The sequence below is a fragment of the Pteronotus mesoamericanus genome, unplaced genomic scaffold (genome assembly GCF_021234165.1).
Source record: "Pteronotus mesoamericanus isolate MK-2021 breed Mesoamerican mustached bat unplaced genomic scaffold, CSHL_Meso_final scaffold_125, whole genome shotgun sequence".
Taxonomy (NCBI): domain Eukaryota; kingdom Metazoa; phylum Chordata; class Mammalia; order Chiroptera; family Mormoopidae; genus Pteronotus; species Pteronotus mesoamericanus.
The window spans coordinates 4,939,136-4,956,571 of record NW_026555304.1 but is presented as its reverse complement, the minus strand read 5'-3'; the positions used below and the strand labels follow the sequence as shown (position 1 = coordinate 4,956,571).

At 40.9% G+C, this 17,436-nt stretch overlaps 1 pseudogene; it reads left to right on the top strand.

Moving 5' to 3' along the window:
- Positions 1–11,029: 11,029 nt before the first annotated feature.
- On the top strand, positions 11,030–11,985 carry LOC129082255 (protein SET-like; annotated as a pseudogene).
- The last annotated feature ends 5,451 nt before the right edge of the window (positions 11,986–17,436 follow it).

Genomic DNA, 17,436 nt, shown 5'->3' with positions numbered 1-17,436 from the left:
TCTCAGAAGGGAATTTAGTGTTGGATGTCAGGATTGATTAACACTTGTGGACAGGTGTGGAGTCTGGTTTCTGTCATATTTCACCATGTAGACATTCACCTGCTCAAACCCAGTCGTAAGATTGCCTACTAGGAAGCTAACTATAGGATACACTGTTCAAACCAGGACATTGTTGAGAGTGGAAGAGAATGGTGTTAGGACTGAATGAACAAGACAAAGAGTAGACCCCAGCTTTTAGGAACCATCTAATGAAGTCTGTATGTCAATCCTAGCATCCTTCTCATCTTAGCAAAACTTAGTTGGTTTCCAGCTTTGGGAGACCAGAGCTAAGTTCTCTGCACACAAGATGCTCATATTTGAGCTGGAGCTGTCAGCTCTTATGGAAAGTATAGTAGCTGCCAAATCCACCAAGTCAATAAACAAACTGCACCCACTGTATATGAAAACAAAGTGAGACCATAAGGCCCACAGGTTGGATCACTCAAGATCCCACTTAGCTGCCACCCTGGACCACCTCCAGGTGGAGAAGTCCCCTCCTTCCTTACATCACAGCAAGACAGACATAATGAGTGTTTGGGAATAATTAGCAGATGACAAATTGCCCCAAAGGATGATGGAACAACAGCAGAACAACAAAAGCTCAAGAATGTCAGTAGCTTTATGAGCCTCACGAGAAAGACAGGCTATGCCAGACCCATCTGCAAGGCTGGTTCCCAGCCCCGTGCCAGCTCTGCGATGCTGGTGCCAGTGGGGTGAGGGCACACAGCTATGGGAGTGCAGATACTTATCTCTTCTCTAAACAAGAGCCTGGGGCTGCCTGAGCAGAAGGAAAATTAATGAGTAATAAAGCAAAAAGTCCATAGGTAATAAGAATCCCACTCTGTCCATTCACCATGGCCCTCCACTGACAGGACAGTGCCCACTCCACCCACAGGCAGGCTATCTGTGTAACTCCATTTCATGGCCCCCTTCTTCTCACTCTCAGGTAAACTCCTGAGGACCCAGGTGACAATCTCCTAGAGAGTATACAATGGCAGCAATTTTCAAATCATGGCACTACTGCCAATGGTAAGAAATGAGGATGCACTAAAAATATATACCTAGCTTTTCACACCTTTGAATTCACAAAGAGCACTGTCTAGGATGAGGCTAATGTGTAAACCTCCTAATGTAGAGCACATGTATTTTGGGCCAGCAGCAAAACCCTAAGACAGGCATTCCAGAAAGCACTGTCAAAAGCATACCAAGTTTGTGTGGACATGGTCCTTCTGTGTGTGATGCTCTTTCAAGAAAAGCTGAGGTGCCCGTACAAGTCTTTCCCAGTTAAAACTTTTTAACACTGCCCCTCTATTAATGGGCAAATCCCTTATGCTACCAAAGCCACTGTTGCCAGTGACCAGCCCTTTGTGAATTAAAGCTCTAAGAGAAGCAGGGTTGTAAGAGGAGAAGAAAGAGAGGTGGATCATTGCAAATGAACAACACCAACTCTGAGACACCACCACCTTTGCTTATCTGAGCCCTAAGAGAGCTTGTATAATGCTGACCATACCTACTTCCACACTAGTGGAACTTGTCTTGTTCGGTTAAAGTTTCTTTGTAGATGTTCCAAATAAATAACTAATGACAATGCAGTTGTTGAATCCTTCACGGTATAACAGATGCCTTGATAATTTAGTTCCTGCATGTCGAATGAACGTTCATGTGCATCAGATGAGCATGGCTTGGCTCCAGGAAAACTATGAAATATCTCTTTGTCAGCAAGCAGAAAGAAGCGTGTGATTCTGTCAAGTTCATATACTCTTAGTTAATGCACATTAAGCAAAGTCCTGCCTCAACTACATAATTTAGAGCAAAACAGCTCTGTTGTTATTTAGAAAGCAGTCAATGTACACCTGTCTATTGAAATCAGAGGGCAGGAAAGAATAGTTCAGTACACACTGAGAGCTCTGCATGAAGTAAATGACCTGATTTCTTATGCCACCTTGTGTGTTAAAGCTGCATGACAGCAACTCTATCCTGGTACTTGTAGTAAATACAGCCAAAGAGCAAAGCATAGAAACTCAGTGGGTCTGAGACACAACAAAAAAATCCCCATACATCTGTTCCACACATTTGGATTTTCATACTATATTCCCCAGAATTAGCTTTCAAATGCTATAGACCCCAAAGCTCTTTCTCCGTCTAGGCCACAAAATTCAAATCTACTGATTTTGTGCCAATGTGTGTTTTCTCTGAGTAGCTCAAAGATTCACTCACTCAACACCAATTTGAACCATTGTCCTTGATGCAGACCAGCCTTCAAAGTTTCCCCACCTGTTAACAATTTATTTGGAAAACAAAAAAAATATCAACTGGAATTGTGTTTGTTAACTCTTGTATCGATCATCATTTTGATAGAAGGGTTTCTGTGTATTCTAACCAGTCCCACAGGACAATTTTTAGACTTCCCAAAACATTCTAAATTAGAGAAATGAGTTAATAGTTTAATTGTATAAACCACCAACTATCTTATCTTCAAACTTTAGACAAATATAATGATTTACTGTCATATATTGCATATTGTTTACACACACTATGTGTGATATATATTAATATGTCATATGTATATTACATATTACTGGATTGGGCAAACTTGATCTTAAAGGGAAAGGTAGTAAATATTTTAGGCTTGCAGGACATGCATCTGTGTTTTCATTACTCATCTCTACCAAAGTGACAAAAGCAGCAGTGAAGAGTATGTAAGGAATGAGTGGGGCTGTGATCCAATAAAGCATTACAAAAGTGAGTGGTTGGCCAGTGAATCATAGTTTGTCAATCCCTGACATAGCACATCATACTAATATATCACGCTTTATTATGCACTACGTGTTATAAAATATGATGGTATAGTAAATACTTTCTATCTGTGGGCTGAATGATCCAAAAATAGTATAGTAATCCCTCCTTATTCATGGTTTGGCTTTCCACAGTTTACCTTCAATTACATGCAATCAAATGAAGTCCAAAAATGTTAAGTGGAAAATTCCAAAAATAAACAGTTCATAAGTCTTAACTTGTGCGCTGTTCTGAGTATCATGATGACACCTTGCACTGTCAGGCTTGGTCACTCTCAGGACATGAATCATCTTCGTGAGGTGTATCCATGCTGTATATATTCACCACCCATTAGTCATTTAGTAGCCAACTCAGTTATCAGATAAACTCTCTTGGTGTCACAGTGCTTGTGTTCGAGTCACCTTTGTTTTACTTAATAATGGCCTCAAAGTGCTAGAGTAGTTTAACTCTATCATAAGTGTGTACATACAGGAAAACACAGAGTATGTAAAGGGTTGAGTACTATCCAAGGTTTCAGTTATCCACTGGAAGCCTTTAAATAAATCCCCAGCAGATATAGGGAGACAACTATACTTAGATTCACCCCATGTGCAGCAGAGACTTCCAGGAGGCATTTGATGTGGCGAAGATAGTAATAGCAGGGATAAAATATATCAGTGAAATGCTCCAGCATGAACATTGAATTTAAATATATTTTAAAATAAATGTTAAAATGTTCGTTAAATCTGTGTCACTCTTATTTTAGAAACTAGAAGACATTTTGTCTTGGGTGAACCACATTCTTTTTCTAGGACTCTTTGTGGCAGGAGCCACTGTCTCAGTCCCAAGTCTCAAACATGCTTCAAGGAATCTGTGCCTCATTGCCTCCTTGACTGGATTTCTCAAAAACTCAAAAGATAAATGCTTTGCTAAATCCCAAGTGTAACATCCCTGTCATCTAGTGGAAACGCTTCACTTGTACATCTTTTCTTCATGGATTGACTTGGAACAGCCCTCCTTGATTCTGAGTTTAACTTCCATATGAGGAAATCCCCAGGGCTTTCCTACTCCTCCAAGATTTCCCCAGGACCATTTCTTGGAGGTCTGTAAACCTTGGTGAGTCTTCAGTGGGGCTTCACAACCTTCACTGAATAGCTGAATTTCCTGGTGAAACTTGAGACTAGTTACTCTGCATTCTCCTTTAACATTGACTCTTAAACCCCCAAGTGGAGAAAATATGTGTTTATGTGTGCGTGCATATTAGAGGAGTAAAATATCACCACAGATATGCTCAAGATTATGTGAACAAAGAAGGAGAAATAAGAAAATATTTCAGAAATTTAGAATAAGGAGACTATGGGAAATCTTTTAAAGTGAAATTCAGCTTAATAGATAATTGAAAGCTTTGAAGAAAGGTGAGCATTAATAATGATAGACCAAAAGTAACTTTAACTGCAGGATGAAGAGTAGACATTACAAAAGAAAGTGTAAAAGGAGTAAATGTAAAGCCCTATACTTAGATCCAATAAATTAATAGCAAAATAAAAAACTGGATTTGTGAAGAAAGGCCAGGAGATGAGCTTAGTTGACAGTAAATGTTCTTTGATAAACGTGGCATAGTCTTAGAGAACATTATAAAGTTAGCATACATAGAATAAAGATGGTCATAGCTTCCCCCATGTGTGTATTCTCCCTGGGGTAACCCTGTCTGTAGGGTTTTAGGGATCCAGAAGCTTCTCACACAAGCAGATGATGTTGATGCCCAAGTCTACCTACCAAGCAGAGGAAGGGGGAAGCCCAAATATAAAAGAGTAAGTATAGGGTCCAGAGGTCACCAAAACAGAGGCCAAAAAATAGTGAATGCATTGAAGGTAGAGCAAAACACAAAGGGCAAGTAGAGGTGGAGACAAGGGTTTCCATCCTCTAGGGCCTGGTGCTGGGGGTACACTTTGTTCTACTTTGAAGATTAAGGCTATGCCAGAGCATCATGACTATTGGCAGAAAGTACTTTATAGAGGACTTATTGGGATGTGTCTCAAGCAAACCAGACTATGAGCGGTCTACAACTTTTGTCACTTGGTGGTGGTGGGGTACATGGAACTGGGGGTGCCTCATAGAAAAGGAATAAAAAGGAGGGCATGTGGGCACATGGGAATTTTCTTTAAATTTTTGAAGAGCTGTCCTCTGGAAGAGATATTTAGTCTTGTTTTATGAGTTACTAAATAAAGACTTTAGAATCAATGGATGATAAATAAGTGAAAATTATTTCAACACAAACCAATATCTGTTGTACCATAGGTGTTCCCCACCTCCAGGGGGTTTGTGTAGAGACTGGAAAGTCATTAGAGCCCCTGTCCTAGCTCTTGTCTAAATAGCTGTGAGATCTTGAACCAATTGTTTACATCCCCCTTTCATAATATGTGTCCAGGTTATTGCGAATAATATACCTAAAGACGTTTCACAAAGCTCAAAACACTATAATATCAGGTGTTATGTGGTTATGGAATTTTGATGGTTCACTGGATAAAACTCAAGGTCTCTTTCAATTCCCAAATCCTATGAGTCATGAGACAATGCAGGAAAAACCTGTTGTCCCACAAAGGTAGAATTATCAGAAAGTCTAAGATACAGAATCTAAACAGTCCCTGTGTTTCTTCTGCTTCCCAACTGTTTGTCATACATGGACATTGAATACCTTCAGTGTGACCACTCCTAGTATGAAGAGGATTTACCACATTGGGTAATTGACTCTCAGATTTTCTCACAAAGAGATAGCTGAAGAACATTAGTTTTTTTTTTCAGCTATACCACTGACTCCACTCCACTGTCCCCCAAAGATTTGTAGGTTCCAGAGTCTAGAGACCTTTGCTTTAGTACACGGGCCACCCTCATACCCTTAATGTTTATATAGACTCTTCTGCACCTCCCCACAACTCCAAAGGCACAAGGATTCATAAGTTCTGAAAAGTCAGGCCAAGTAGTACAACCGACTGAAGCTTCTCTAAGAGAGGGCGAACACCTCTGCCCTTCCCCTCCTTGGGTTGTTTCAGGGATCAAATGATTCAATAACGTAAAAGATTTTTTAATTTTAGCAACCATTTATTAAGAACTTCTAAATTATATATGTCCATGTCCCTATACCAAAGCCTTTCTAAATATTGGCTGCTGATTCTCAAAAGTCTCTTTGATGATTAATTTTATAGGTTAACTTGATTGGAACACAGGGTGCCCTGATATCGGAACAAACATGACTTTGGGTATTCCTGCAAAAATATGTTTGAATGAGATTAACATTTGAATCTGGTAGACTGAGTAAAGCAGATGCCCCCCCCTCATTGTGGTGGGCCTCATCCAACCACTTGAAAGCCTGAATAGAACAGAAAGTCTGACCCTCACCTGAGTAAGAGGGAACTCCTTCTGCCTGATGGCCTTCCAACTAGGACATAATTTTTTTCCTGCTTTCAAAGTTGAACAGAAACATTGGCCCTTCCTGGATCTTGAGCTTGCCAGCTTTCAAACCAGAAATAAACCAACAGCTCTTCTGGGTCTCCAGCTTGCTGGCTCTTGCTGTAGTTCTTGGACTTGTCTGCTTCCTTAATTATGTGAGATAATTCCTTATAATAAATCTCTTTTGTGTTATGCACACACACACACATCCTATTAGTTCTTATTCTCTGGAAACTCCTGACTAAAAGCCTCCTGTTAATCTTTTGTTACTTCATTTGACACAGCAGGAAACAGATTCCATCACAGAACTTGTAAATGGCAATGCCAGGATTAGATGTGGCTCTCTTTAATTGAAAACCTCTGCCCTCCCCCACTACTTATACTGCTTATTATGCCTATGATTTTCACCTTTGGACAAATCAGAGAAGAAACTTTGGGGATATGAGGACAAACAGAGCAAGCTGAGCATCTCTCCAAAGTAAAGTTCCTGGGTCTGTAGTAATGCACCCAAAAAACTGGGATGGGAGAAGTATAAACATAGCACATGAACTGCTCTGAAAGACACACATACACAAACACATACACACCTTCGGGCGGAAGCCAGACTGGGTGTCAGAATGATAAAACATCACTCTGACCGTTGTAAAATTTAATTACAGTGCTACGAAGCTACTGGAAATCTTCCTAGAGATTCACACACTCCATCGACATTCTGCAGCCAAATTAATCAACAAATTGTTATCAAGACATAAATCTGCTTGCAAAGATATTTTTGTGGAGTTTAATTCCACAAAGAAAACACCCTGCTTGTTAATGTAAAAGAAAGACATAAAAAATAAGAAAAGTACTGCATGCCTGGCAATCCACAGAACCATTCAAAAGGATTAATAATTTGAACTAAACACAAATTCTGGAATTTGGGAAATATGGTTTTTCAAGAATAAGCCTGTTTGATAGTCCTTTCACGGTTTGCCATGGGAAGTCTGAGTCAGATGCAGCATAGACCCTTGGAGATCTTTATAGGTCAACTGTGTTGCTTTTGGGATGAAATATCCTGTGCCACCATTTTGTATGGCATATCTGTGAAATCAAGGAAACAAAGAGGAGGGTCTAGCCAGCCCTTGGTGTCTTGGGGAAATTGAGGTGACTTCACGATCCTGCAGTGGTCTGTCCCCATCTAAGGATTGAATAATGGGTACTACCATTTACCAGAACGGCAAAGAGAATGCACTCTTTTGCTAATTTCATTTGGATGACCCCCTAATGTCCTTTATATGCCAAGGAGATACTCACTGTCATTACCGCTAACATAATTAGAAGACAGTATCAGAACAAGGAAGCTAACACTGTCAGTGTGTGTATCTATGTTCTATGTCATTTCATCTCATGTGTAAGTCTGTGTAACTATAACTGCAATAATTATGTAAAAGTATTCCATTATCACAAAAATCTTCCTTGTGCAACCTTTTATGGTCACATACCACCCACTCCCATCCCTTCATTTCTGTCCCCTGGCCATCACTAATCTGTTTCCCATCTCTGTAATTTTGTTATTTCAGGAATGCCATATAAATGGAATTATACAGTAAGTGACCCTTTAATATTGGCTTTTTGTTCAGTATAGTAAATGCCTTTGAGACCCATCAAGTTGCTATGTGTATCAGTAGTACATTCCATGTATCATAGATTTCTTAACCATTTATCCATTGAGAGACATCATGGTTGTTTTTGGCTATTACAAATAAAGCTGCTATGAACATGGTTATTTATTGGTTTTTCTGTGCACAAATAAGTTTTCATTGATCTGAGATCAATGTTCCAGAGTGGAATTGGTGGGTTGTATGATAAGTGTTTAGTTTTGTTTTTTTTTTTAAGAAACTGCATATTTTCCAGAGTGGCTGTGCTATTTTACATTCCTGCTAGCAATGAAGGAGATATCCAGTTTTCCTTGCCAGAATTTGGGGGTATTACTTTTTTATTTTAGCTGGTTGAATAGATGTATAGTGATATCTTATCATGGTCTTAATTTGTACTTTCTTAATGCAAGTTAAACTAACAATACCAAATATTTTCTCAAATGCTCACCTGCATCCACATATCCTCTTCATGCTTCTTTCCCATTACCTAATCAGATGTTTTATGTTGATATATGACAATTTTTTATCATTCTAGATATGAGTTCTTTGTCAGATATGTGATGTGCAAATATTTTATCCCACTATCTTTGTGTAACTAAATTGCAAGTTTGACTGCCTGCCCCAACAAAAGCCAAGCTCATGAGACAGGTGCTGGTGCAAAAGGAAAGAGATTTATGCAGGTGTTATGACCAGAGAGAATGGTGGACTCCCATCTCAAAGACCACTCCCCCTTCCTGCTCAAGCACCCAGTTTTTATAGGAATTGGGAGGAGAGGGCTTTTTTCTATTCAGCCATCTTGCTAGCTTTTGGTATGTTCGGGTCCTGTCCATTCCTCTTTCCAGCTTTTGGCACAATTTGGCCCTGTCCATTCATCTTTCTAGCTTTTGGTGGGTGCTCAGTGTAAGAACCTCACCTTGCTGCCATCTTGGCCAATGAGGGAGAGTTCCCAGCACTCCCAGACTATCTACAGTAACATTTCCATATTCTTAGTAGGGGCTTTTGCAGAAACAAAGTTTTAATTTTTGACAAAGTCCAATTTATCAACTTTTTTCTTTTACAGATGTGTTTTTGATATCGTAACTAAAACTCTTCACCAAACCCTAGGTCTCAAAGATTTTTGTGCTATGTTTTTTTTCCTAAAAGCTCTATGTTTTATTTTTAAATCTATGATCAAGTTTGATTAAATTTTTCCTGAGGTCCTTTTTCATTTTTGCCTGTCGACATCCAATTCCTCCATCCTCTCTGTTGAGAAGATGTCCTTCCTCCATCAAATATTTTTGCAGCTATCAAAAATCAGTTGGTAATGTTTGTGGAACTATTTTTGGGCCCACTATTTTGTTCCACTGCTCTGTGTGCCTATCCTTCTTATACCACAGTCTTGATTACTATAAATATATAGCAAGCCTTGAAATTGGATCGCGACTGCTTAATTATTTTTTTTTCAGAATTGTTTTAGCTATTCTAGTTCCTTTGTCTTTCCACATAGTTTAGAATGATTTTCTCTATATCTATAAAAATATTTCTGGGGTTTTATGGGAACCATATACCAGTTTAGAGAGAGATTTCACATTCTTACTATGGTGATTCTTCTAGTATATGAGTGTAGATATTCAATGGCACTTTGTAGTTTTCAATACACAAGTCCCGCACATGTTTCTAAGATTCATGTTCAAGTAGTTCATTATTTATTGAGTGATTATAAATTATATAGTATTTAAAATTTCAATTACCACATGTTCATTGCTAGTATATAGCAATAAAACCGATTTTTGTATGTTGATCTTATACCCTTCAACATTGCGAACTCATTAATTAGTTCTAGGAGTTTGGGGACTATCTATCTATCTATCTATCTATCTATCTATCTATCTATCTATCTATCTATCTATCATTTGCTTTCCTGCTTGTTTGTACTGTCACCTTCTACACAGACCATCATGTCATCTGAAATAGCAACAGTGTGATACCTTTCTTTCTGGTCTATATGACTTTTCTTTTCTTGCCTTATTACATTGCCTAGAACGTTCAGGGCTATGTTGAATAACAGCAATGAGAAGGATATCCTTGTCTTGTTCTTGATAATAGAGGGAAAACATCCAGATTTTCACTATTGCATATGCTTTTAGCTGAGGTTTTTCTACATGTTCTGTGTCAAGTTGAGGAAGTTCTACTTTATTCTTAATTTTCTGAGAGTTTGTTTTCATGAATGACTGTGGAATTTTTCAAATGTTTTTTCTTTATCAGTTAATATAGTCATTTGATATTTCTGCTTTAGTTTGTAAATACAGGGAATTACACTGATTGATTTTTGAATATTGAAAAACTCTTGCATAGCTGGAACATGGTGTGTAATTCTTTTTATATATTGGTGAATCCTATTTGCTAACATAAAAAATTTTTACTTTTGTCATTCTATGTTGTAGTTCTGATATTTCCATTTGGTTCTTTTAGCATCTATTTCTTTGCTGAGACTTTCTATTTTCTCCATTTAATTTAAGAGTGTTTGTAAATACTTGAGCATTTTTATGATATCTGTTTTTAAATGCTTGTCAGATAACATACATCTGTGAACTCTTGGCATTGTTGTCTTTTGATTCTTTTTCCGTTCAAGTAAAGGTCTTCTTGGTTCTTGTATGCCAAGTGTTTTTGACTGAGACTTGGACCTTGTGGGTCCTACATCACAAGCATCTCATTTAAACCAGTATTTTTTTTCTTTGTGTACACATTTGGTTTTATTGTAACAAAGCAACTTGTATACTTTTAATGTTTAAAACTGAGCATCATCTTTCCTTTCCAGTGAAACAAAAGAAAATTTAAAAATAAACAGAACAAAATTATAATAGAGAAATGTCAATTCCAAATAAGATCCTACAGATCCTGCTGATTCTCACATTGAGTGGCAGGGCTCAAGTCATCATCAGGAGAGAATTTTATTTTAAAAGTGTCATCTTAAATTGCAAGGATGTCCATTAGACAACACAATTAAACATGCCAAAAGAGAAGCCATGTTGTCAAAATGCCCACTTAACCCACCCAACATCTCAAAAGCACCCTTTGCTGACTTTCTATAACCACCCCCCTTTTTTGTGTGTTTTTCCCCTTTTTTTAAACAAGAGAAAGTAGACAGATACATGTTGGTAAATGCTAACTATACATATAAACACCCATCTTCGCTCCCAACCCTTGTGAAGAAACTGAGACTTCCTCCTGCCCCCAAGCCAGAGAAGAAGCCAACCTCTCAGGACTTGTCAAAGGAAGGGAAAAAAAGCAGCAAGAAACAACTAAACATATTGATGAAGTACAAAATGAAACAGACAGACTTAATGAACAAGCCAGTGAGAAGATTTTGAAAGCAGAACAGAAATATAACAAACTCCATCAACCATTTTTTCAGAAGAGGTCAGAACTTACGGCCAAAATCCCAGATTTTGGGGTAACAACATTTGTCAACCACCCACAAGTGTCTGCATTGCTTGGGGAAGAGGATGAAAAGGCACTGCATTATTTGACAAGAGTTGAAGTGACAGAACTTGAAGATATTAAATCAGATTACAAAATAGATTTTTATTTTGATGAAAATTCTTACTTCAAAAATAAAGTTCTCTCCAAAGAATATCATCTGAATGAGAGTGGTGGTCCATCTTTAAAGTCCACTGAAATCAAATGGAAATCTGGAAAGGATTTGACAAAACATTCATGTCAAACACAGAATAAAGCCAGCAGGAAGAGGCAGCATGAGAAACCAGAGAGCTTTTCTACCTGGTTTACTGACCATTCTGATGCAGGTGCAGATGAAGTTAGAAGTCATCAAAGATGATATCTGTCCAAATCCATTACAGTACTGCTTGGCTCCTGATATGGATGACAGAGAAGGGGAAGGAGAAGAAGATGATGATGATGATAAAGAAGTGTTGGAAGATATTGATGAAGAAGGGGATGAGGATGAGGGTGAAGAAGATGAAGATGATGATGAGGGGGAGGAAGGAGAGGAAGATGAAGGAGAAGATGACTAATGGAACACTGATGGATTCCAATCTTCTTTTTTAATTTTCTCCAGTCCCTGGGAACAAGTTGCAGTCTTTTTTTTTTCTTTTCGCTTCTTGTACTCAGTCTCCCTGTTTTTGAGGTCTCTTTTTCTCTCCTTTACACCATGGTTCTCACCTTATTTGTGGGGGATATACTTTGAGTAGAATACAGTGGGGAAAGAATCTCTGCCCCTTTATGTTCCAAATTCATTTTTAGTCTGTCCTATCTTGACAAAAACTTTATGGAATCAACACCACTGTGCTCTGTGGGCAGGGGTGGGGGGAACCTTCCACTTCTTTAACTCTGCTGGAAGCTGGAGGGTGCTAGGCCCCTGTGTAGTAGTGCATAGAATTTTAGTTTTTTCCTCCTTTCTCTGTATATTGGGCTCAGAGATTAAACCTGTATTTTAATAGGTCTGTTCTGATACCACTCTAGGGGTATCACCTTCTTATTCCAGGTGAGGTGGAAGTCAAGGTTTTCAAATTGATGTCCACTGACTTAGGGAGGAAAGGGATTCCCTGTTACTGTTGGACTATTGAGCAAGGTTAGCATTTCAGGTTCCCAGTTAGGCCTCTACTGATAACAACCTGGCCAGAAGAAGGCCACTAACATAGTTGGGAGGGTAGTCTTTTGACTGCTGATTGGTAGTGAAAGTCCTGATTCTCCACTAGGCCTCCTGTGACATCACCCCTGCTCAAAGGGGGAGGTGCACCTTGAATGGGGTGGAAGTCCAACCTCCTCATGCCATCTTCCAACACCACAGAACTCAAGAGAAGGGCTTGTTACTACCCAATGTGAGTAAAAGCCCCAAGTTCTTACTCTGCCTTCTCTGACGCAGCCGTAGTGGGAAGTTGGGGAAACTCCTCAACCTGTGAAGTCTGGAAATCGAGGCTCTCCACTTGGCCAGCTATGAGTGTGAAGGTGAAGCCACAGTTTTTCTGTTGTGCTTGGTTTGAACAGAGCAGTTATTGTTTGAAAGTTTTCTGTCTTGCTAAACTGTTCCTTTCTGTCTTAAGGACAGAACGTTTTCTGTCCTTAAACTGGAAGTAGCAGACATTTGGGGGAACTTTTTTTGTCAAGTGCACATTGGAGTTTTTAGGTTGCCACTTCTCCAATAGCCAGTGTGACACATATGAGACCAAAAAAAAGAAAAATCCAGGAAACGCACCACTGTGCCATTTCTTGGGTCTCAGTTTTCCTAAACAGTCTTTCCTTTTTTCTTGACCAAAGTATTCTTATGTCTGTTTTAAATATAATTTCTAGGGTTTTAAGTTGTACTTTTTGGGAAGAAAAGGGGAATGTACAGCTACTTCATTTCCCCAGAAGTACCTATTCTTCTATAGTATCATTTGTTTCTGGTAAAGATAAACAATCTCCATTCTTTCTTTATTTTTCAAAATTATATTGGCTATTATGTTTTGCTCTTTCAGATATTTGAAATAAACCAGTTTCATTCTCTCCTACAATTCCAATTACATTAAATATAAGGTGACTCTATGACCCACCCATTTAGTATATTCAATAACTAAACTGAAAATAAGCCATGGCTTCATAACAAAGTGATTACAAATCTTGGGTCAACATTCAGCCCTGGATACTTAATGAGGATCTCAAGAGCAGAAGCCCTTCACTTGTACCGAACAGATTAATCATAAAGATCTACCTCAATATGTCTTTATTCATCAGCAATTTTTTTCTACCACTCCACGTTATTATAGAAAATTTAGTTTAACCAGATCTTCCACCACAGTGGTAAGGCTATGGACTCCTGTAAGTCTGTACTATGCTAACTGGGGCATTTGTACTATGCTAACTGGACAGCAGTCCCCAACATTTTTGGCACCACAGAGTGGTTTAGAGGAAGATGGTTGTGGGTGGGGCACAGAGGAGGCAGAGCTTAGGTGAGCTTCACTCCCAGCTATGGGTCGGGGGTGGGGGAAACAGGGAGGAGTTCAGGCAAGCTTTTCTTGTGGCCTAGGGGTTGGGGACCCCTGGTCTAGACTGTTATCTCACTGTTTTTAAATGGGAAGTCCTTAAGTCATCATTGCATGGATGTGCCTGTAAAGACTTATAAACTGTAGCTTTAGCTGGCTCTTGTCCTTGAGAAAGCAAACCAGGGTGGTATTTGTTTCTTTTGTTTGTTTGTTTAATGAAACAAACTGGAGTTTCCTAATGGTAGTACTTGTCTGTGTTTGTTTCCTGTTGCTACATAAACATAGAGAATCACTTGACAGAGAATTTTACAGCATTTCCTGGGCTCCCACGAGAGATGTTTTCCATTTCCTTTTAGGTAAGAATGTGACAGCAGGAAGAAGGAATTGGCGATATTAAAACAAGTAGTTATGACTGCTAGTTGTAGAAGGAACATTTTGGATAGATGTCAGAATGAAGAATTTCTGGGCTGGAAAGTAATTTTTATGTAACAGTATGATGTAAATCACAGTAAAACTGGAAAAAGAAGTATTTAAGGCAAAGTGGAACCTTTAAATTCAATAAAACACATGGAAGGTTTTTTAAGTAACAACATCCTCATTGTCATAAATATGTAACAGTGTTGATGAGTCCCTCCTTGTCCTCTCTTGCCACAGTCCATTCGGGTACACTGAGAACACTGGGATGGTGTACAGGTGGAGAAACATCAGGACAGAGAAAGTATTTCAGATTGACATATAATATGGCCTGGCCTTACAAGGTCTAATTCCATTTCTTTTTGTTTAAAGATAACATGTAAACAAGGGAGAGAAGATGGCGGAGGAGTGAATGGGAGTCACGCTGACCTCCTCCCAAGACCAAACTAGAATTGCAACTAAATAGTGGAGTAATCACCTGGAAAGCAGTGGAACGATAGTGGGAGAGGAGCCTTGGTGCCACGGACAGGGGACTCGACTCTCACACATCCCAACGGGTGAGAAGTGAGGTGGAGGCTCGAGAGGGTGGGCTGGGTGCGCACGGGCACTGGCACCAGAGGGACATTGAAACGGCCAGTTAGCTTCCCCCGAGAAGAACGGAGTCTGAATCATAAACAGGGACCCCTAAACTACAGCAGCTAAAGCCGAGAAAATACAGACAAAACGCAACCCCCAAAAGCTTAGGGGCGCTCTCTGCCAGAGACAGGTGGCTGGGGATGCAAAGAGACATTTAAAGGGCCAACGCAAAAGTTGCAGTGGCAGCCACCCTCCTTGATCTCTGGGTAGAGGTGGCAGCAGGGTGGGCTGGTGCCTGGGAAAACACTGAGGAGGAAAACCTTGTGAAGAGAACTGACACGGCAGCCGGTGGAGCCCGGGTGATGGCACGCCTCCCACTCTGCAGCTACCATCTTGCTCAGGCATAAGGGAATCAATTAACCTGCCTTCTGTGCGCTCTGCACACAGCTTGTACGAGTGTGAGCTGCGGGGCTGAGGGCAGACTGGCTGGGAGAGCCTTGAGGAGAGACTGGAGATGGAGGCGTTGGGGAAAGAATGGGAGGAGGAACCGGGGAGTCCCGACTCCCTCCCCTTTCCGTAGTCTCCATTGTGGGCTGGAAAGGCGCGCCCCCAAAGAGGCAGAAGAGGGGCACGCAGGAACCAGACTGCCTGCGATTGAAACGCAGGCCGCACAGGGGGTGGATCCTTGGCCGAACAGGTCACAGAACTGCCCAGAGACCCCTGAGGAGAAACTAGAAAAGGAGGTGTTGGGGAAAGAACGGGAGGAGGAACCGCGGAGACCCGACTCCTTCTCCTTGCCGTAGTCTCCATTGCACGGGAAGAGGCCACACCCCCAAAGAGCCAAAAGCCGAAAAGCACACATAGACACCCCAAAAACACCCGGTGCAGGCGCGCACACTTGCATCGAGTGACCGGCGAGGGTTGCCAATCGTGTGTGTGACCCGCGCGGGCTGGAGAACACTTGCACTGGCCGGCAAGGCCTCCCCCAGATTGGCACTGATGCGAGGGAGTGCACAGAGCAGCAAGGGCAGGTGTAAATTGACCCGCCTGCCCGCGATTGCAGAGCTGCCCACAAAATTAGTAGAGCTGCCCAGAGTCCCTGGAAGAGAGACCCGAGACAGGATTCACCAGAGAGTCCTGGAGCTGAGTTCCTCCCATTTCCATAGTCCCCATTTGGCAAGGGCAAGCAACGCACCCAAAGAGCCAAAAGCGGGGAAAACACACAATAGAAGACCCTAAACTGACCAGTGCCCCGGAGTTCGCCCGCCAGGGGGGTCAGATAAGTACGCGACGTCGCAAATAAGCCCCCTGGTCTGGGGAAAGCACATGCGAGCCCAGGCGGGCGGGGATCCTGCCGCACTGGGAGCGGGCTCAAGGAGGCCGAGTGAGAGTGCAGAGAGATCCCAAAAAATAGCCCAGCCCTGACCGAAGGGGTCACAGAGCTGCTCTAAGCAGGAGTCAGACACAGACAGTAGACTCCTCGAAGGCTCAAACAAACAACCCAAGGTCATATAGGGTCAACTGACATCATCAGAGGCAGACACAGAAAGAAAAGTAAGGACAAAAATACTTAACAGACTCTCACAAAAATGGGAAGAGAAAGAAGTTCCCCTCAAATGAGTGGAAAACGGGACGCCCCACAGAGAGACCTAAATGAAATAGAGTCAAGGGAACTATCAGATACTGAATTCAAAACAATGGTTCTAAGGAAGCTCCATGAGCTCAGCCAGCTCAAAGATAACTATGAGAAACTGCAGAGAAACTATAAGGATCTTACAGCAAACTATATCAGCCTGGAAAAGGACATAGAAACTATCAAGAAGACACAAGAGGATATGAAGTATACCATTTCTGAATTGAAGAGCACAGTAGAAGGAATCCAAAGCAGGCTGGATGAAGCTGAGGATCGAATCAGTGAGATGGAGGATAAGGTAGAAAGAAGCTCCCAGAAAGAACAAGAAATGGAAAAACAACTCAAAAAGAATGAAGAGGCATTGAGGGAATTGCAGGACAACCTGAAACGCAATAATATCTGTATAACAGGGATACCAGAAGGAGAAGAAGAGGAGCAAGGGATAGAGAACCTCCTCGAAAAAGTAATGATGGAAAATTTCCCTAATTTGAGGAGAAAAAGGCTCTCATGGATCCAGGAGGCACAGAGGACCCCACTCAAGAGGGACTCAAAGAGGACCACTCCAAGACACATCATCATTAAAATGGCAAATGTTAAAGACAAAGAGAGAATCCTCAAGACAAAGAGAGAATCCTCAAGGCAGCAAGGGAGAAGGAGAAAGTAACATACAAGGGGGCCCCTATATGCCTAGGAGCTGACTTCTCAACAGAAACACTACAAGCCAGAAGGGAATGGCAACACATATTCCAAGCCATGAAAAGCAAGGGCCTACAGCCAAGGATGCTCTACCTGGCTACGCTCTCCATGAAAATACAAGAGGAAATATGGAGTTTCCCAGAAAAGATAAAACTAAAAGAATACAGCTCTACCAAACCAGCACTCCAAGATATGCTAAGGGGACTGGTTTAAGCAGATCAAGGAAAAGAATGAGAGAGAGGAACACAGGTACAAAGAG